This window comes from Podarcis melisellensis (assembly GCF_964234715.1).
Source record: "Podarcis melisellensis genome assembly, chromosome: 6".
Classification (NCBI taxonomy): domain Eukaryota; kingdom Metazoa; phylum Chordata; class Lepidosauria; order Squamata; family Lacertidae; genus Podarcis; species Podarcis melisellensis.
In genome coordinates, this window is record NC_138538.1 from 38,418,928 (window position 1) to 38,441,762 (window position 22,835).

The 22,835-nt window shown below is 42.3% G+C and overlaps 1 protein-coding gene across 3 annotated transcripts in view; it reads right to left on the minus strand.

Moving 5' to 3' along the window:
• The window catches only part of LOC309372669 (uncharacterized protein), a gene marked incomplete at its 5' end in the record, with an annotated part of 113,047 nt that overhangs the window by 77,517 nt on the left and 12,695 nt on the right, over positions 1-22,835 (minus strand). The gene's annotated exons all lie outside the window — the stretch shown is intronic.

Consider the following 22,835-nt stretch of genomic DNA (forward strand, 5'->3'; position numbering starts at 1 on the left):
TGTAAAAACTAAGGACAGCAAAGGAACAGTTTTTTTAAAGAGTATATCAAATTTTCAAAAACAATAAGAAAAACAATTGTGTGGAGCATATTATTTCAGTGAGAATAAAATAAACAAAAGGTTAAGTAAACTTTTGCAGACATTACAATAAAATAGATTCTTCAAATGAACATTTTGTAAGAGTTACATATCACTATATGTATTGCCACATAGAGAGATGTGTTGTTGGGGGCCTATGCAGTACATTATTTTTTTTACTACGAATTATATGAACAGAGATCGTATGACATCAAAAAGGCTTGCTTCTTAACTCCTCTTAGAACCCTCCTATGGTGGGTTAAATGCTCAGACAAGGCAGTGTCCCACACCCTTTCAAATAGGGGACAATGCACCTGTTTCACCACTTGAAGGGAAACAGAAAGTGCTGTCATTCTGCACCACACCACCCTTGCCTAGGTTGGGTGGTGGCGGTGGCAAGTTCTGGTGAGATCTCACTGGAAATCAGTGCCAGTGCCATTTCTCCACCAGTGGTGGAGGTGCTATGGCAGGCAGAGTGCCTGTGGGGGCACCACCTTGGGGGCTTCCATTGCCCAAGATGGCTGCTTCACCCAACCTTATGTGTGGGCCAGCCTTGCTCTCAAACTATCTGTCTCTAGAAGGACCCATTGCAGACTTCCAAGGTTTGGCAATTTAGAGTCTGCAGCCAGCAACAGAGCTAGCAGCTCCTTGGGAGCAAGAGTGGAAACAATGTATTACATAGTTTAGCCTTATAAACTACACCTTATTTTATTTTACAGATGTTATCCTCACACAAAGGAGATCCAATATTTCACTTAGACAGTGATTGACTAAGGAGTGAATAAAAAGAAATGTATCAATCTGAAATAATCTTTTAGACTGTTTCAAAGCTTTTGCCAGTCAATTTATATTGTCTTGATGTTTGTCTTCCTATATTTGGTTTATTTGTATAAGCTATGAAATCGCACTAGGTAGGTTTTTTGATTTAAAAAAATCCTTTCTGGATTTACCTCTCAGTACTCTTAGATAGTGAATTTTAAATCCCATAGATGCCACAAAACATAATTTTGAACACCATTTATCCAAAGTTAAACCTTTGGCGGCAGTTTTCTTTTGTTTACTCTTCACTCAGTTGTTTGTCCTCAGGAATTTCAGAAGGAGCAAAACCATAACTTAAATTCTACGCAGACTGCATTAACACGAATAAATTTGTTGATGCATCAGCTGTCTCTGATAGCTAACACATTATGCTCAGGGTGTCAAACTCTGACAGCTTGGAGGATCAGCTAAGTTACATACACATATTATATCACCAGTTTATGATACCGTAGGGCTGTTAGGATCGCATGACCATTTAGGCAGTAAGCAGGGGAGGCCCTACTCCAAGTACCCCTTCCTCCTGAAGTGAAGTAGGTTGTGACAGAGGAGCACACCCACTCTGGTATGTCCTCACCCAGGCCATGCACTCAGTGCAAAAATATTATTTACCCAGGCCTTTTAATGTTGCATGTATTACGCGGTTGTATAGGCTCATATGCTTTAAGCACTTATTTTAGTTTTTCTCCTTTTGTTGTTGTTTTAGCCCCTCTTTCCCCCCCAAATATAATTGTGTTTTGTTTCAATTGTTTTGCACTGTTTTACATTGCAATCCTACATATGTCTATTCAGAAGTAAGCCCCACCAAGTCCTAGGTAAGTAAGTGTAGCCTTCAAGTTAATTTTGTGAGCTACTAAGAAACAGGGCAGAAATAATTAATCTAAGTAAATAACAGAGAACTCTCTTAGGCCCTAGGTCAAAATAAATCCAAACTCAACATGACTTAGATCCCAATTGAAGATGTATACCATGACAGTATTGGTGGTGAAAACGGTTTACTTCCCAATCAACCTTGTATCTGTTCAATGCCATTCAAATGAGCTGTTAAAAGGGTTGTATGGCCACCCAGTTGGTGAACCCATGGAACCCTCAGTTGTAGCCCATTGTGACTTGGTCAAACTTGGATGCCGAGTCGGTGTCAGGAACTAAACTGAAAGTCTTCATGGGCTGTACTAGTCATGACTGGCTGTATAATCTACAGTTGATTTCGCCTGACAAATTGCTTGGAAAAATTTGCCTCATGATGTGCTTCCTCAGCCTTTTCCCTTTTTGACTGCCAATAGCATACATACAACAAGACACTGACAACCCTGTTCATCATCATCATCAATAAAAATTATATATGGTAGTGATTGTTACTTAAATTTGTGGAATCCTCTCTCTAGGGAGGCTCGCCTGGCACTATCATTATATATCTTTAGGCACCAGGCAAAAACTTTACTCCATAGCCACGCCCTTGACCTTTAAATATATGTGACCTTTTGCAGTGGCTAGGGGACGTGGGTGGCGCTGTGGGTTAAACCACAGAGCCTAGGGCTTGCCGATCAGAAGGTCGGCGGTTAAAATCCCCATGACGGGGTGAGCTTCCGTTGGTCCCAGCTCCTGCCAACCTAGCAGTTCGAAAGCACGTCAAGTGCAAGTAGATAAATAGGTACCGCTCTGGCGGGAAGGTAAACGGCGTTTCCGTGCGCTGCTCTAGTTCTCTAGAAGCGGCTTAGTCATGCTGGCCACATGACCCGGAAGCTGTACACAGGCTCCCTCAGCCAATAAAGCAAGATGAGTGCCGCAACCCCAGAGTTGTCAGCGACTGGACCTAATGGTCAGGGGTCCCTTTACCTTTACCTTTAGCAGTGGGTAGGATGTTTGTAATGTATTTCTTTCCCCCCTTGGTTTTAATGTGTCGGAGAGTCTTTTTTTGTCTGGTTGGTTGGTTATAAGTTGCTTTGTGTTGCCTACCCCATTGACGGAGTGGGTAGCAAGATTTTTAATTATGAAACCATCTTTGAATCCTACTGACCTTGGCAATTAGCAGTTAACTACATGGAATTAGCAGCTAACTCACCTGGAATAGTTAGAATGGAGGCTGATAAGAACACCCATATTCTTCTAGAAGAGGTAACCTTACTGAGTATTTATCACTGTCTGTTTGGCGTTTCAACCCAGAAGTATATGGGATATACTTTAGGGAAGCTTTTAATGTTTGATGGACTATTGTATTTTAATATTTTCTTGGAAGCTGCCCAGAATGGCTGGGGAAACCCAGCCAGATGGGCGGGGAATGAATGAATGAATGAATGAATGAATGAATGAATAAATAAATAAATAAATAAATAAATAGGAGTTGGTGAGAGCACACTAGTTTCAGAAGGCTTTTCTTAAACTCCCCCATGTTGTGATTTATTTGTTTTATTTAACTAATATATAAAGCTTAATTGTAACAAAACCTATAAGTGGTTTACAAGCAGTGATTTTGCTGTTTTGCTTCCTGACTCATTTGTGGCGTTTTATTGTGCTATGTAATATTGTTTTAATATGCTGCTCTGGGAGCATACATATATTGTAGTAGTAGTAATAGTAATAGTGATAGTGCATTTTCCCTGGTATGTGCATACACATTTTCTTGCTTAGAGTCACATTCCAAGGTATTTAGAAGCCTACACAGAGTGGGAGAAAATACCTAGAACTGGGAATTTGTAGCACTCTAGCTGAAAAGTGTTATAGTCAAGCTTCACACAAAAGACATCATAAACTGTCTGGGGCCAGTTTACTTGCTGGATTGCCTTATTCTTTTTTTTAAAAAAAAAAATATTTTTTACTGAATTTTCAAATTATAACAACAAATTTTCCACAAATCTTAATTGAACAATTTATATATCCATATTTCTCCCCTCCCCCCTCTTTGGCTTCCCCCGTATTTCCGTATTGATTTATTAAACAAATTCTATACCCTGCTGGTTTTACCTCTTGTATAGTTGTGAAAGTTTAGTCAAAACCTGCCAATGGGTCCAAATCTTTATACTGTCTTTTTATATAGTTTATAAATGGTTCCCACTCCTTTTTGAAATCGATGTTGTCTCTCTCATGTATCCTCTCTGTCAGCTTAGCCAGTTCCGCGTAGTCCATAAGCTTGGCTTGCCATTCTTCCTTTGTTGGCGTTTTCTCTGTTTTCCATACTAGTGCTAATAAAATTCTTGCAGCTGTTGTCACATACATAAACAATCTCCAATTTCCCTCTCTTATATCATGATCTAAAATTCCAAGCAGGAAAGATTCTGGTTTTTTTAACAAAGGTTTTTTTCAACATTTTTTTCAATTCATTATATATCATTTCCCAATATTCTTTAACATTCTTGCATTTCCACCATACATGAAAAAAACACCATCTTTCTCTTTGCATCTCCAACATATCTTAAGATCCTGTTTTATACATTTTTGCAATTTTTTCTGGTGTGATATACCATCTATATATCGTTTTCAATTAAATTTCTCTTAATAATATACAATCTGTAAACTTTAAATTTGTTTTCCATAATCTTTCCCATTCCTCCAACTGTATATTATGCCCAACATCCTGAGCCCATTTTATTTGTGCCGATTTTACCATCTCATCTAAAGTCTCTCCATATAACAAAATGTTATATGCTTTCTTCAATAATTTGGTGTTTCCCACCACAATTTCCTTTTGGAATTTTGAGATAGTATAACTGAACCCCCTTTTGCTATCTTCTTTAAACAACCTAAGGACTGCGTTCCTTCATAGGAGCTGCATGCCAGTGTTAAGTGGGCCAACAGATGTCCCTTTTATATTTGTATTGTAAGCCACAACCCAACCACGCAAATCCCAGCGGTTTCCACATGTGCATCTCTCTAGCCTGGCAAGCAAGAGGCATTGTTACAGTTCAAAGACACATTGCAACCAGGCAAAAGAACTGGACGGCTATGTGGCGCAGGGCAAAGGAGGAGTGTGGCCTGTGGGAAGGGATGTGGCCTTGGGGGAAGGGCGTCCTGCGCTGGTCCCTAGGGTCGGCTAGACCTGGAGGTCACATTTGGCCTTCAGGCCTAAGAGATATGGAAGGGAGAAAGTTTGCAGAAAGAGAATGTCAAAGGGAAAGTATTTCCCTAGATCATAGAATGTAGAGTTGGAAGGGACCATGAGGGTCATCTAGTCCAACCCCATGAAATGCAGGAATCTTTTCCCCAACATGGGTATGATTATTAATTGCATCACAGTGTATATTTTTATTAAAGTAATAGCAAAATACTGGATAATGGAAAGTGTTATAGCACTGTAACGATAATCTAAAAACACCACCTGGAAGCAGCCTTAACTATTGAAAACTAGCATCTTATTTCCAAACAAAATTTAAAAATTCCTTCCAGTAGCACCTTAGAGACCAACTAAGTTAGTTATTGGTATGAGCTTTCGTGTGCATGCACACTTCTTCAGATACCTTTTTTCAACCCTCCATTATTGAGATGAGCAGAGAAGGTGGGAATTGGACTTGCATCAGACACTTGGGTTTAGAGGAGCTTTGGAAAGCAGCAGCCACGTTGAGGAGAGACAGTAGAGCACATGCTTTGCATGCAGAACGTGTCAGTTTCAGTCTCTGGCATCTCCAGTTAAAAAGGATCAGGAGTAGGTATTTGTAAAATTTCTTGCCTAGGACCCTGGAGAGAATAAGACCAAATAACGCAGGACAAATGCTCTGGCATAAGTTTCCTAGGTTCTTTAAAGGGAAAAACTATCCTTCCGTTGTGGAGATTAGGCTGCTCATAAGAGAACTGGGAAGAAACGTAGGAGATGCTAGCTTTATTCTGACTTCCTGATCAATGCTCTCCATGCTATAGTTAGTTCTGTTTTTAAGGCAGCATATGGATAAAGTTAATAAATAAATACTTTCTTTGTTTACAAGGATCATAAAATTGAGAGTATTACTTTACTTCTCCCTCTCCCCCACCCATTTCCTTTCCTTGCATTTCTCTTTTAAAATTCCAACATTTCCTTTTTCTTTGTATCTTCTTTCCTTTCCTAGTCTCTTTTTGGCCCAGAGACAGTTTTTTATTTGGCAACATGCTATCATGTGAAAGGATGATAAGGTGTCTAATTAATAGATTAATTAGTCGTACAATGTTCTTAATGGCCTATTACAGGAAAAATCATTCAGACATTTTCCCCTTGTTGTGTGATATAATTTATGGCTGGGTCATAACATGGTTTATCAGCTCTTCTGCATGCTAAAGGGATGTTGCCAATTTAGGGTGGTTGTTGTTTCTGTTAATCATATGAATAATTATTTTAGCAAGCAAATAACCTTTAGATTTTTTATTTTTTTTTGCAATGGTAGGAACATAGCTGGGTGTGCTGGCTGGGGCTGATGGGAATTGTACTTTCTCATTATTGCATGAGACCCATAATGGGAGACCTATAATACAGAGGTATTTGCATGATGGGAAATGAACCCGATAATCTTGTGTACCTGAAGTTTTTGCAGTGGAGTGATGTTATATAGCAGGCATGTCCCAACAGGTCGATCGTGGTATTAAGTTAGTGATTGCCTTAGTGTTCCTTTTGTCAAATCTCCCCTAAAAAAAGCTCAACAACCCCTGGCAATGACAATGGGTAGATCACAGCCAGTCTTTTTATACTGTGAATAGATCGCAGTCTCTTGGGAGTTGGACGTGCCTGACCTACAGAGTAATGGAGAATTACTGAAGTATATGAACTACACAATAAATTGCTTAATGTTGATATAACAGTGATATTATCACTGTTGGATATTGTTAATTGCCATGTTTTATGCTTAGATGTGCTAGTAATTGTCAAACTGCCTATATGTTATAATGTAACAATATTGTAATTGTTACGTATGGTGTCCATGGATATTGTGCTCATATTGTATTTATGGCTGCAATCCTAAAACTTGGGGTGGGAGGGGGAAACAGAGGCTATTAATTCAGCTTTTCCAATTACCTGTTGGGTGGAAGTGAGGACAGTAGAGTTCTGCAGGTTTTTCTCCACCCCATTTCCTTTCCATTATTCCCATTTCCTCCAATGGGAGCTAAATAAATGGCAAAAAACCAGTGCCATCTTTTCTTTCCAAAGTTTCAAGACAGCTCACAATTGAATAATATATCAAAACATAAAAATTAATTTTTAAAATTAATGAACAGAATGAGCTACTACTGGAGAATCTTAATTATTTCAATCATGTTAATTGTATTTTTGTCAGCTTTATTATGGCTAATAGTTTTCTTACTAAAACTCAAAAGTGGTATGGTGGGACTTTATATCTAGATACATAACTGATTAAAATTTAAGATTGTCTTGAATGTTAGTTCTACTCAGAGAAGACACAATAAAAGTAATTAATATGACTAAGATAGATCTTTTAATTTTAACAGGTCTGCTTTGAGTAGAACCATCATTAGAGGCAACTCTTAGTAATTATTTTATTCATTGGATTGACAACCAGATTTTAATTATTAGGTTTTGTTGTATTTCATACCACATTTATTTCTCATAGCCTGTCTATCTCCCCCTCCTTCATATTGTAATGACCTATGGTTATAAGCAACACATATTAACTAAACTGAATAAAACAAAAACCTGAATAAAAAAACTGCATACAATCAGACATGTATAAATTATAAAAATTGAACCAGTAAAAAAGAAAAAAATCACAGATATCTTAAAAAGAGCAACTCAAATAGCATTAAAAGCCTGAGAACAAAATGGATTTTGTCCAGCACCCAGATATGACATAGGTGCTAAGTGCACCTGCTTAGGACATAAATGTCATAATTTGGGCACCATTAAAATATCATAATCTCTGGGCAGGTTTATACATACTGTACTTAGAAAAAAACACAGAAAAAATAGAAAAAAGAAAACACAGAAAAAAACACTTGTGAAAAAAGAGGCTGGGGGATCATTCTGCTACCTTTTGTTGTTTTTTAATTGTGAAAGTTTATTTTATAATGAAGTTGAAAATACTAGGAACAAGGAACACCATGCACACTACTTAAAATATCAGCAAAATGAATCCATCTGACAGCATCAGGCATACAAATTATATATATATATATATATATATATATGCAGGTTTTGGTGTCCTCGGGTGTCTTCCCGTGTAAAAGTTGGGGTGTCTAGGCGACGTTTCGACGAGGTCTCACTCGTCATCTTCAGGCTGGTGCTTTCGGCTTCTTGTTACTGGAACAGAGCAGGATCTCAGTTCAGTTCTGCTCTGTTCCAGTAACAAGAAGCCGAAAGCACCAGCCTGAAGATGACGAGTGAGACCTCGTCGAAACGTCGCCTAGACACCCCAACTTTTACACGGGAAGACACCCGAGGACACCAAAACCTGCATTCCTGTACCCGTGAAAATCTACGAAAGCATATATATATATATATATATATATGCAGGTTTTGGTGTCCTCGGGTGTCTTCCCGTGTAAAAGTTGGGGTGTCTAGGCGACGTTTCGACGAGGTCTCACTCGTCATCTTCAGGCTGGTGCTTTCGGCTTCTTGTTACTGGAACAGAGCAGGATCTCAGTGTTTGAGTTCCTATAAATACTGTTGAGGGGGTGTGGTGTATAGCCTCCAATGTTCTGGGCAGAGAGGAAGTTCCCAGGCTAGTGTGCCTTTTCTTCTTTTGTTCCTTAATTACTTGAGGGATATCTTGAGTGATTTCTTGAGTGATATCCTGAGTACCACTTAGGTGGGTCATTAGGTGTGGATTAGTTGCTAAAGTCTTTGTGTCTTGACCTCTTGAACTTTGTGAAGAGTTTTTCTGAGAAGATGGCTGTACTGCACTTAGTTGTGCTCTGGCTTGGCTTCGTGTATAGGGGCGAGCTGTGGTTTTGTGGCCTGTGTCAGCCAGATCTGTGTAGGGATTGCAGGGGGGTGCAGCATCCGGAGGTGCCACCATGGTTTGGCTACTGGATGGTGTCTGTAATTTATCTGTGGAGAGGGTCTGGGTTTGGGTCTGGTGTGGTTGATTGGTGATGGCGTTCTGTGTGCCTCTGGATCTGGTGTCAGTTTTTGTGGGGAGGGCTAATTTCCAGATGTCTGGCAAGCGGGATGTGTCGTCACGCTTGTTCATGTTGTGAGGGTGTTTCTCTATCTCGATGGCTTCCATGATTATTCTCTTGTGGTGATGTTCCATGTTAAAGAGCAATTTGGAATCTGCAAAATTAATTTCGTGTCCTGTTTCTTTCATGTGTTGGAAAAGAGAGGAAGAGTGGAAAAGAGAGGACACACTATCTACCGGAAAAAAACACACACCAACCGCTACTTACATGCACAATCACACCACCACCCTGCACAAATAAACTCCGTAGCCAAGACTCTCATCTCCAGAACCAAACGCCTGGCTGACAAAGACCACTTGACAACTGAGTTACAGAATCTCTCAAATGTGTTAATTGCCAATGGATACCAGCAAAACAGGGTTACGAAGCTAATCCAAAAAGAAACACCCCCCAAAAACCAAGACACAGAAGAAAACAATGGCATGGCCCTCCTTCCTTATATCAAGGGCACTACAGATAAAATTAGCAAAATCCTCCATAAACACAATATCAAAACAGCCTTTTGCACCAACCAAAAAATAGCCAATATCCTCAGAAACCCCAAGGATAAAATCCAGTTGGAAAACCAAGGGGTCTATGAAATACCCTGCAAAGTCTGCCCAGCCACGTACATTGGACAAACAAACAGACGAATAAATGCACGTATCGCAGAACACAAGAATGCCGTCAAAAAAGAAGAAAAAACTTCCTCTCTTTTCCAACACATGAAAGAAACAGGACACGAAATTAATTTTGCAGATTCCAAATTGCTCTTTAACATGGAACATCACCACAAGAGAATAATCATGGAAGCCATCGAGATAGAGAAACACCCTCACAACATGAACAAGCGTGACGACACATCCCGCTTGCCAGACATCTGGAAATTAGCCCTCCCCACAAAAACTGACACCAGATCCAGAGGCACACAGAACGCCATCACCAATCAACCACACCAGACCCAAACCCAGACCCTCTCCACAGATAAATTACAGACACCATCCAGTAGCCAAACCATGGTGGCACCTCCGGATGCTGCACCCCCCTGCAATCCCTACACAGATCTGGCTGACACAGGCCACAAAACCACAGCTCGCCCCTATACACGAAGCCAAGCCAGAGCACAACTAAGTGCAGTACAGCCATCTTCTCAGAAAAACTCTTCACAAAGTTCAAGAGGTCAAGACACAAAGACTTTAGCAACTAATCCACACCTAATGACCCACCTAAGTGGTACTCAGGATATCACTCAAGAAATCACTCAAGATATCCCTCAAGTAATTAAGGAACAAAAGAAGAAAAGGCACACTAGCCTGGGAACTTCCTCTCTGCCCAGAACATTGGAGGCTATACACCACACCCCCTCAACAGTATTTATAGGAACTCAAACACTGAGATCCTGCTCTGTTCCAGTAACAAGAAGCCGAAAGCACCAGCCTGAAGATGACGAGTGAGACCTCGTCGAAACGTCGCCTAGACACCCCAACTTTTACACGGGAAGACACCCGAGGACACCAAAACCTGCATTCCTGTACCCGTGAAAATCTACGAAAGCAAATATATATATATATATATATATATATGTGAAGATTTCTGCTCAAGCACAAAATGTTCCTTATGTAGAATTCTGAGAACAGCATAATATTCACAGGGATTGAGAAAATTGTATGTATGTATGTATTTAATAGATTTGTATGCTTACTGAGGTTGATGGGAGCTATAGATCAGAAACATCTGGACACCCAAAGGTTCCCTACACCTGCTTTAATATGGTATCCTGTTACTAACACTCTGCTCTTAAAGTTAAAGGTCCCCAACTTCAAAATGCTGAAGTCAGAGTCTACCTCGATCATCACTGCTTTTCTTTCAACTTTTTTTGTTCATTCTTCATAGAATAAATAAAACCCCTCTCCACAGAGGAAAGATGGAGCTCCTATTTTGAGTGTGGTTAAGCTTAAAAATGAAATCCTATTCATTTTTCTGGGAGTAGGCCCCACTGAATACAAACAGATTTACTGTGAAGTAAACCTGTCTCAAGGCTGCACCAGTTTGAACCACCAGGTGGGACTGAATGCTATTTCATTAAAAAAAAAATCCTCATAAGACAATGCTTGAGAGAAGTTTTATCCACCTGCTCTATATCTTGCTAGTTTTCTTTCTGCAGGAATATATCATTTTTAGTTTTATGGCTGGTGCAGAGTACAGTGGTGCCTCGCAAGACGAAATTAATTCGTTCTGCGAGTTTCTTCGTCTTGCGGCTTTTTTCGTCTTGCGAAGCACGGATGCACCCTGGTATTAACGGTTTTAAGAAAACGGAAACAAACTTGCAAGACGTTTTGTCTTGCGAAGCAAGCCCATAGGGAAAATCGTCTTGTGAAGCAACTCAAAAAACGAAAAACCCTTTCGTCTTGCGCGTTTTTCGTCTTGCGAGGCATTTGTCTTGCGAGGTACCACTGTATTCAGTTTCCCACATTCAGTTATGACCCTCACCTACAGTGAGAACTAGGCATTACTGTGCAGCTGCAATCCTGACCCCATTTCCCTGACAGCAAGCCCCACTGAATTAAATAGGTTTACCACTGACATGGTTAGAATTGCAAAGAATTGTGCAGTGCAAAAGTTGCAGAGTCATGATTCTGAAATGCATAATCTTTGGAACTGGGTGAGGAAAATCAGCTATTTCATTGGATTAATTTTTTCCATCTGCTCTTTAAATCTTTCTGACTCCAACTGCTTTCATCTCCCCCACCCCTTTCATTTTTACTTTTGTATTGTGTATATTAAATTGTGTTTTTGTGGGCAGAGACTAATATTCAATATCTGAGAAGCACTTGGAAAATTCTGCGTGGTATGTAACAATAATAATATAATACTATATAATGCAATCTGATTATAACTTGATTTAATTCTGATTCCTGTGCGACTATTACAATATCTGAGTTTGTTTAGTTTCTAAGCCCACTTAGAACTGATCGCTTTCTCCGTTCAGCCAATAAGTATACGGAGGTGTACCGTGCTGAGCCAATAGCAGAGCTGGGTTGCTTTTGCAGCACTTTTTCATTCCTGAAACAAGCACACTCAGAATGGTGGGAGGCAGGAAGTTCTTGTGCTTAGCGGGGTCGGAGTGTACTTGCCGAAGAGCGGTACATCTTCGCCTCCACGCATGGACATGCTTAAAAAAGACAAGACAGAAATGAATACAGCAAGTAGGCGGCATAGAAAAAGGAGACCTTGATCGTCATCTGACGCAGTTTGCATTGCGGAACAGTGGAGGGAGCCAGCGAAGAAGCCAGGAGAGGCGCGTAAACAAAACATATGCCTGCGCCTCGTTTGGATGGAGTCGCCGGGTACGGTTTGTGCAAAATCTCATTACCGGAGGCTTGCGATGAACTGGCACGCAAGGAAGTAGATTTGATAATTACAAGGGGAACATGTAACTTAAAACTGCATGTAGGCGGAGGAAAGGAGAGGTCTACTGGAATGACGCTCCAGGAATCTGCAGTATGTTGGAAGAGGCGACGTGGTTGACCTTGCGAAATATGCCCTGAACAGTTCAAGATGAAAAACAAATGAACGCCACGCAAGGAGGTAAGGTCGTCGATCCAGTGCGTTGTTAGGAGCCTTTTAAGAACGTTAGAAGAACAGCTGCTGGTAGTTTTGACTCGCCCCGTGATGATTTTGAAGATCTTCGCCTTAATTTTGCTTGCAGCCTTCCTGGTTGACGAGGAAAACCTTCCACGTGATGTGACTTGAAGGGTTTCAAGCTGCTGTGCCAGCACAAGGACATTCTGTGCGAAGGCCTTTTTTAAATTATTGTTTAGCCGCTTCCAGGTCTCGCTTTTGGAATATATCTGTAGCCTTTTTTGATGCGTGCAAAGTGGGGGGCGGGGGGAGGGTCTGTTTTGTTCTTTTGTTTTTCCGAAACTAGCGTGAGCGGCAAGTGACCCACTTAAGAAGGGCGGCCGCGTGGTGGAGCCGCTCTGAAAAGCAGGGAAGCGCTCCTGCTGCCCTCCTGTTGCGGGAGAAAGGGAAGAGCGCTCTGCAACTCGGAGGGAAACGTTCTGTTCCGTCCGCTGCCGCCGTTGCCGAGGCAATGACAGCGCCGACGGTGATGCAAATGGTGTAACCGGTTCAAGAGGCGCACAAGCTCCGCCCACCTCGCCAGGAACCTCCATGCTAGGCTCTCAGGCGCACTTTCGACGCTTGCCCAGCTGGGTTGCCGGATAAAAGTCGCACTTCTGTATTGCTGTGGGGAGAGAGAGAAGGGCGGGCAGTCTTGCTGCGGAACTGCGGCGGCTGCAGTTCCAAAGTTCTGTTTCTACAGCAATGGTCCCTTTCCTTAGTACCCTGAATTTCTGGGGGTGCTTTAAAAAGCATTTTGACAGCCATGCAGCGGAGGATCTTAAGAGTTGCATGGCCTGGGCATGTTTGGTAGGAGTAGTAAATTCAGTGGGGCATACTCCTAAGTCAGCGTCTAGGCAAAACATTTCCTGCCCTAAAGATTTTAGGATCAAATTTCCGGGGGACAGCAAAGAAACGTGCAATTGTTCTGCTTGTTGATAACATGAGGCATAAGCAAGCTTTCCAGTAAAACAGAATTCTTTAGGAGGTGTAAGGAGTCTGGTGTGTGTTTGTTTTTTCCATTCTTCTTTCTTGTTAGAGATTTAGAGGGTGCTTTCCGTGGACATGAGCTTTTAACCAAGGCCACATTGCTTTGAGCTTTCTAGAGCTGCTTGTAGGCCAGCTGAAACTGGCATTGGCAAAAGCAAGCTGCTTTCAAAACGTTGCTTTCCCCCCTCACTACAGAAATTGTGAGTTTGAGGGAAATTATTGAAGAAGATGAAAACTTGCATTTATCTGAAGATGCACCCCCCCCCCCAGCGTCAGAAGAGCTGACATGTTGGCATTACCAGGGAATAAATACTTTTATAAAGCATCTTGGCAAAGTATTAGGGGTGTTTTTTGTTCAGTGCCTAGCAGACCACTCAGAATCCACCCACCAACGCGTTCTTTAACTTGCACAAGATTAGGAAAATGCAGTGTAGCAGTATGGTATCATGTATATAGAAAATATAAATATTTGGTCCTGGTGGCTGCAGTTGATTATAGCACAGAATCTAATACGGGAAGTTAGTTTGGTTACCGTGTCTTTCAGTTTATTTTGATGACTTTAGGGTGGGGGCATTTTCAACAGAAACCCAAAGTCATCTGGGTCACTTATATCTCCATAAATGCTGCTGACAAGTGCCAGAGTCAGTCTTGCGGAATGGAGACAAATTCTAGAAGAAAGGTGATTTTAGTCAGCAGTATTAAGAGCAGAAGACCTTTAGTGCTACTAAGGAAACCATGTTGTTGGTTGTGATATGAGCTCTTACTGTATGAAGGCTTCATTTAATGACGATTAGACTTGTTAATTAAGGCACCTTGTTTTTATAGACAACAGACTTCAGGTGCCTCTGAAAGCTTTATTTTCTTAATATTTTGTTTTTTTCTGTGGGGGAACTGAATAGATGGTTCCGTCACTAAGCCATATTTTGAGTTACTATTTGTATAAACAGGATCTATCTTGTATTCTAAATCTAGTTTCTGTCATTTTGACAGTGGTTTATTCCTATTTGCCGTTATGTCACATAGTTGAAACTTCCTGATTAAAGGAAAGGGTACATTATATACAATTTCATTGTTATAATTTTTAGTAATAAAACCTCATCAAACTAATAAAATAGTAGAAGTCTTATAAAATATTTAATATTGCAGATATTTAGGATACAATCTACCCATATTTTATCACTGATAAACCTCACTGATTTTGGGAGAGGCAGCATTAAGCCAGTTAGCAAGTTCCAAATTAAAAAAAATAAGCCACATTATAAGAGTATGAAACATTGCAAACAAAAAAACCTAAAGGTAATAGTGACTTAGTTAAGGGACATGTTTTCATTCTATGAATGTTTCTGACTTGCTATTTTTGAGAGTGATTGTTTCCTATTCACACTACTTTTAATAAGAGAGTAGGCTAGTTGTCTGCAAGGAACCCTAATTTTAAAAACAGGACCTCTTTAATCGTTTATAAAGCTAGTAAACCTCTATATATCACTGTGTGTGCAAGATTTTCAGAATGATTTCCTAACAGTACTGTTGGTAGCATTGAAGAGCTATATTTCTGAAGTACTGTAGGTGGTTCTAAAAATCACCATATCAGTATTGTGCCAATGTACAGAACGATGCTGCTGCTGTCTAATAACAACAGCGAGCGTTCCTCAGGACCAGGAAAAATATACAAGGTAGCTACACCACCCTTATTTCACTGAAATTGCTTAAAAGGTACTTGCAAATTTTGCCCTGTAATTTTCTTTCTAGGAGCGCTAGAGGCTTACTTTTTTAAAATGAAAGCTAAGGGTCTGAGGCACTTGCCTGGGGCACCACTGGAAGCCCTCGTGGGCACACTGGGTTGGTGACTGCTGCCTTATAAGAACCAGAAGCAAATGATAGTCAGTGCAGTTAGCGTTCACTTTTCTTTATACTGTACAGTCGTACCTTAGTTGTCAAACTTAATCCATTCTGGGAGTCCGTTTGACTCCAGAAACGGTTTGAAAACCAAGGTGCAGCTTACAATTGGCTGCAGGAACTTCCTGCACTCAATCGGAAGCCGCGGAAACTGTGTCGGACGTTCAGCTTCTGAAAAACGTATGCAAATTGAAACATACAATTCCGGGTTTACAGTGTTCGGGAGTCAAATTGTCCTGAGTACCAAGGCATTTGAGAACCAAGGTATGACTGTACTTTATTTATCAAAGAGTTCTTTTCAGTATGGTCAGCTTTTCAGTGTTTAACGGAAGTAGAGGCTGGCAATAAGGCTGACCAGGATTTTAATATTTTGGGTCCTACACCTTTAAACTGTTGTCTTGCATGGCACCTGCCCAAATCTCCAACTTTGTGCACAGCGGTTCCAGAAGCCTTGATATAATTTTGCTTGGTTTTATCTAGTTTTTAGGAAATTTTATTGAATATTATTGTTGTATAGTACTGTATGTTTATTGCTTTTGTGGAAACGAGCTAGATATTTGTTATTATAAATAAATAAGATTATGTGGATAGCTTGGCTACCTCAGGTTTGGATTATTACATTTCCTCAAATCAGAAACAGTAAATTTTGCCGTAGGCCCCATCACCATAACTTTTTGGTATAAAAATGTATGCATTCAGGTTGGCAGTAGGATACACTGACATTTAATAAAGAGAGAAGTGGTCTTGCGTGAAACCAGCTGCTCAAGACAAAGCAAACACTTGCTTAGTTGATTTCTATCTCCTGTCCCACGGCTACCAGCACTTCAGCCTTGGCCGTTTTGTTCCAGGACAAATAACAAAGCCAGAGGAATCAAAAACAAATCATGTGAAAAGCACTTGGGGGGAGGGGGAAGGATGTTACCATGGCAATAAGAAAGTCAAGTATTATTTTTCCCATGAGATATTGGAAGGTTGTAGTTTCAGTTCATTTCTTTCTCCCCCTGCCCAATAGTGTTTAACTGTATTATTATCATTATTTATTTTATTTACTAAATTTGTATACCACCTTTCATTCTAGGATCCAAGGGCAGTTCACAACAGAAAAATACAAAATGAGAACACAAATTGCATAATAAAACAAAAACCAATAACCCTCCCCCCACAAACATATTTAAAATGCCATATAAGCTTAATCATTCAAAGGCCTGGTTAATAGAGAAATGTTTTCGCTTGATGCCTAAAGGTATGTAATGAAGGTGCCAGGTGAGCCTCCCTGGGGAAAACATTCCACAAACCACCGCTAAATGCCCATTCTTGTGTTGGTACCCTGCAGACCTCTCGTGGAGGAGGCACACGACAAGGAGCCTCAGATGATGATTGCAGGGTCTGGGTCATTTCATATGGGGAGAGGCAGTCCTTGAAGTACCATAGATTCTGGCGTAATAGGTGATTGGGCGTATAAGCCTACTGGTTTTGGGAGACTTCAACGTCCATGCTGATGCCGCTCCCTCCTCACAGGCTCTGGACCTAGTGACTTCCATGGCAACACTAGGGCTCTCCCAGTTTGTTTTGGGCCCCACTCATCAAGCAGGCCACACGCTGGATCTGATCTTTGGGGCTGGCATAGATGTGATCATGCTCCCCCCTGTGGAAGTGCCATGGTCTGATCACTATGCTCTGAAAGCCAAGATTGACTTCCCGCTCTTCCCCTGCTCAGTTGGCGAACCTATTTGGGCTCGTCCGTGAAAACTGATGGATCTTGATAGATTCCAACAAGCCTTGCAGGACCCTGCTCCTCCTGGCAACTCAATAGATGACCTTGTTGAGAACTGGAATAACCGGCTCTTGGCAGCCATTGATGAGATCGCACCTAAGTGCCCTCTGCGACCCTGTCGAAACCGGGCCCCTTGGTTTACTGAGGAGCTCCAGAAAATGAAGCAGGATCTCAGACGGCTAGAGCGAGTATGGCGACGGACTCGTGACGGAGCCTCAAGAACATCTTATAGGAGGCTTATGAAAGCCTATGAGATGGCTATGAAAGCTGCTAAGAAATCTTACTTTGCAGCTTCCATTGCATCCTCTAGCTCTCGTCTGGCACAGCTTTTTAGAATATTTACGTCAATAACATCCTTAGGAGGACAACCAAATTTAAGCACAAATTTGACCTACAGCTGTGAGACATTCGTGAGCTTTTTTGTTGAGAAAGTCCTGTTGGTCCGCCGTGACCTTCCTGCCAATTTAGATACAGTGACTGAACTTGAGGCCCCTCGACTGACTTCAGGTCCAGTGTTGGACCATTTCGATCGGATACTCCCTGCTGATGTGGATAGATTCCTCCAAGTTGGTAGGCCCACCACCTGCCTCCTTGATCCGTGCCCATCTTGGCTGATTAGGGAGTGTCCAGATGTTGCACGGACCCCCCTGGTTGAAATTATCAATTTGTCCCTTGACACGGGGACATTCCCAGGAGAAATGAAGGAAGCAGTGGTGTGTCCACTCTTAAAGAAAACTTCATTAGATCCCTTAGACCTATCCAATTACCGCCCAGTTTCAAATCTTCCATCTCTGGGTAAGGTAATTGAGAGAGCAGTTGCTGAACAGCTTGGTAGGTTTCTGGAGGAAACATCGGCTTTAGATCCATTTCAGTCTGGTTTCCGTCCTGGTTTTGGGACCGAGACGGCTCTGGTTACCCTAACAGATGATCTCCGTAGACAACTGGATCGAGGCGGGTCAGGACTGCTGATCCTTTTAGATTTGTCAGCAGCCTTTGACATGGTCGATCATGATCTTCTGGACCATCGCCTTGCATAGCCCGTAACTGGCTGTGCTCTTTTATCTCTGGTCGGGGACAGAGGGTGGCACTAGGGAGGGAATTGTCGTCACGCCACTCCTTGGTGTGTGGAGTGCCACAGGGCACAATTCTCTCCCTGATGCATTTTAACATCTTTATGTGCCCCCTTGCCCAGATTACCCGGAACTTTGGGCTGGGCTGTCACCAATATGCTGATGACACTCAGCTCTATCTGCTGATGGATGGCCACACCAACTCGGCCCCGAACACACTGACCAGATGCTTGGAAGCTGTGGCTGGGTGGTTTTGTGGGAGCCGATTGAAACTAAATCCTTGGAAGACAGAGGTCCTATGGCTGGGTCGGGATGGCATGGGGATGAGGGACCAACTCCCTTCTCTTGCGGGGGCCCAATTAGTGTCATTGCCTTCCGTTAAGAGTATGGGTGTAATCCTTGACACCTCCCTTTCCATGGAGGTGCAAGTTACAGCAACAGCCAAGGCGACATTTTTCCACCTTCACCGCATCAAGCAGTTGGTCCCTTACCTTTCCTGCCCCGATCTGGCAGTGATGCATGCGACGGTCATCTCCAGGCTTGACTACTGTAATTCGCTCTACGTGGGGCTGCCCTTGAAGCTGTCCCAGAAACTCCAGCGGGTGCAGAATGCTGCAGCGAGGCTCCTCACGGGGTCTCTGCAATGGGAGCATATTCACCCAGTGCTTTTCAAGCTGCATTGGCTCCTGGTGGAGTACAGGGTCAGATTTAAGGTGCTGCTTTTGACCTTTAAAGCCCTTCACGGCCTAGGACCCTCGTACCTACGGGACCGCCTCTCCCGGTATGCCCCACGGAGAGCCTCAAGGTCCATAAACAGCAACACCCTAGTGGTCCCGGGCCCTAAGAAAGTTAGATTAGCTTCAACAAGAGCCAGGGCCTTTTCAACTCTGGCTCTGGCCTGATGGAACGCTCTGCCTCATGAGACCAGGGCCCTGCAGGATCTGATTTCTTTCCGCAGGGCCTGTAAGACAGAGTTGTTCCATCTGGCCTTTGGCTTGGAGCCAATTTGATTCCCTCCCTCTCTTTTTTCTTTTCCTTCTCCTGCGATGAGGCTACCTTTTAATATTTTAATGTTGTATTTTAATTTTTTTAAAAGTTGTAATAATTCAACTTGTTTTTATTATTGCTTGTAAGCCGCTCTGAGCCCGGCCTTGGCTGGGGAGGGCGGGGTATAAATAAATTATTATTATTATTATTATATGACCCCCCCCAAAAAAATTGGCAGCTGCCAATTTGGGGGGTTGCCTTATACACTTTGGCAGCTTCGCTGGGCAGTGGACGGCGGGCTCCGCGCCGGGAGGAAGCTGCCCAGCGAAGCTAAGCCGGCTTCACTGGCCGGCTTCCTCCTGGTGCAGAGCGGAGCCCGCTGCCCACTGCTGCTGCCCAGCAAAGCTGCCACCGCCGCAGCAGTGAGCAGTGGGCTCCACGAAGCCAGCTTAGCATCGCTGGGTAGCTTTCTACCGGCACGGAGCAGAGCCTGCCACCCACTGCAGCCATACCTGGCGTATAAGACGACCCCTGACTTTTTAACCTCTTTTCCGGGGTTAAAAACTCGTCTTATACGCCAGAATCTATGGTATTGTGTTCCTGAGCCATTTGAGGCTTTATAGGTCAAGACCAACAGTTTGAATTGGGCCTGAAAACTAATTGACAGCCCATGCAGTATCCCTAATCTGTCCCAATTGCCCAGTGCCAGGAACACACACTCTAGATCGCTCCATCCTCCCAATTGGACAGAGAGCTTGGAGAGAGAGATGGAATCTTTCTAGACTACAGTGGTACCTTGGGTTACATACGCTTCAGGTTACCGACTCTGCTAACCCAGAAATATTACCTCAGGTTAAGAACTTTGCTTCAGGATAAGAACAGAAATCGTGCAGTGGCAGCGCAGCAGCAGCAGGAGGCCCCATTAGCTAATGTGGTGCTTCAGGTTAAGAACAGTTTCAGGTTAAGAACAGACCTCCAGAACGAATTAAGTTCTTAATCCAAGGTACCACTGTACAACAATTTCCCCTCCCCGACCCTCAGGTCTGCCCTGCTGCTTCACCAAATACCCAGCCAGGTGAGCACAGTTGGGTGAGACCAACATCACCCTGTCCGCCCACCCAGATCTCTCTGATACAGACCAGATCAGCCTCATTCACAGTCAGATCCTGGATGATGGAGGCCTTACTCAGAACCAATCTGGCATTCAGCAACAGCAGTGGCAGACCTGAGAGCTGGTTGATAGAACGTTTGCAATTCCCCAGGTTGGAGGAGGGGCTGGTGCATGGCACAGTCACTCACTACCTGTACCATGAGCTCTTACCTGGCCTGCCCCAGCCCCATTCCTACCCCATGCCTTCCCTTGCCCAGAACCACTGCAATTGGGGTGTTTAAGCTTATTAATTCTGTTGCTTCCAAAACTGAGCTCGGGGGGGGAATTATTTGGTCTTGATGCTCATGTCGAAGGATGTGTAGCATGTGCACCTGCATTGCCAGTCTTTATGTGGTGAGTGGGGAGAAAGAAACATGTCATGTATCCGTAGCCTTACTATGACTTCAGCAGAACATTCCTTTTGCCTCATCACATGCAGTGTTTCTCAGAAGGAAACTTAGTGCCCTATGTCTGAAGGATTATTTATTAGGTCTCTGTGCTTGTGCTTCAGTTGAAACTGCCTGTCTTTCAGGAGTAAAATCGTAAATTCGGAGTATGATCTAGTGCCAGGCTTATGGTAGGAAGAGTTTCCATGCTACATTAGGCCCATTTCTTTCTAATACTTTTCACCATGTGGAGAGTTGTAAAGGCCCTGGAGGGGTTAACTGTGTGCCTTATTCTCGTGCTATACTCAAAAGGTATCACACATTAGCAGAAATATTGATAGAGCTGCTTTCTGCATGCATGATTGTGTGTGTATTCCCAAAAATAAGTGCAGTTAACTTTTCAAGGCATGCATCTGTTTATGTGGTGAGCAGCATCCTAGCAAAATGCATCTGCAGCACTACAAAAAGTTGAGGAGTTTTTGTATGTAGTACATTTATTCCCCTCCCCAAGTGCTTAATCTACATCTTACATTGAAAAGGCACACCGAATCCAAACAATGCTGATGTTCTACATCATACAGGGGTATATCGCAGAAATGTACCATGTGACGTCTTAGGTTATAATCCTATGTACACATGCCTGAGAGTGATCCCTATAGAACTGGATGTAGCTTATTTTTAATATGCATGGATAGAAGTGCACTGTTAATGAGTTAAACATATTTATTTGTCCTGACCGCAGCAATATTGTACCGATGCCCTGCGTATCGATGCCTTAGTAAGACCAAAACTAATGATAAAAAGTGAAAAACTAATTAAAACTGACATGTCTGGCCTTGAAGGGTGTTCTATTGTTTTGCTACCTGAGTGGTGGAAAAAAAAGAAGCAATTGCAGGTTCTTTTTTTAACACTGATAATGCAGTCATATAACATCATTTGGAATGGCAAGCAGGCAGTCTATATCAGTTTTTTTACTCAGCAGTATTTTTACTGCTGATAGTCACTGCTGTTCCTAGTGACTAAATCAAATACTCTTCTTAAAGCTCTACTTTCAAGCCTATTCTGTGAGCTTCCAGAACTGTTTCTTGTATAATTGTAACCAATTTTCTTGACACACCTCTTTCTGGTTGCCAAGTAACCAGTCATATTGCTAGGAATCCATATTGCTATGGTATCCTCATTTCTGTTTCTCCCCCCCACCCCACCTCTATTTAATTTTCTGCTTTAATTAATCAATTTTATAAAGCAGAAACATCTAGGTTTGCCCTTATGAACACAAGACACTGATATAATATATGTAAGAACGACAGCTGATGATTAAGGATATGATTTTAGGTGACGTGTGTGTTGCAATCAGCTAAACAGGCCCCTTGCTATGAGAATTCAGGTTGCTACGGTTACCTATAGAAACTAGGACTTTGGGTTAACTCAGGACATCGATGCACAAAGCTCAGTATCTCACGTCCCTCTACACCAGCACAGATAACGTGTCATTGCCTCTGTATCTGACTCCATATCCAGTACATCATTTATAGGTTAGCTTTCTGAAAATTACTATATAGAATTAATCATATAACAGTTTGCAACAGAACAGAACTGGGGTCAGCTTTAAACAAAAACAAAAAGGGTCTGGACTGACCAACTGAAGTACTTAAATTCTTAAAGCAAAGCCTCTGCTGCTTTAGTGTTCAGCTGTGTACACCTTACCATTTACTCCAGTGCAATTCCACTGCTAGTTTTTGAAGCCACATGACATTGGCCACAATCCATCTATATGCCATAGTTTCCTGAGAAGTAGTGCTGATTGATAATGTTTTCTCCCAAACTAGCTTCCAGCTGATTTGAAAACGTAAACCCTGGTTAAGGTGTGTACATTTTTGTGTGCCTCCTCCACGAGAGGTCCGGAAGGTGGCAACACAAGAACAAACCTTTTCTGCAGTTTCTCCCTATTTGTGGAATGCTCTCTCCAGGCAAAAACTTTCCTCTATAACCAAGCC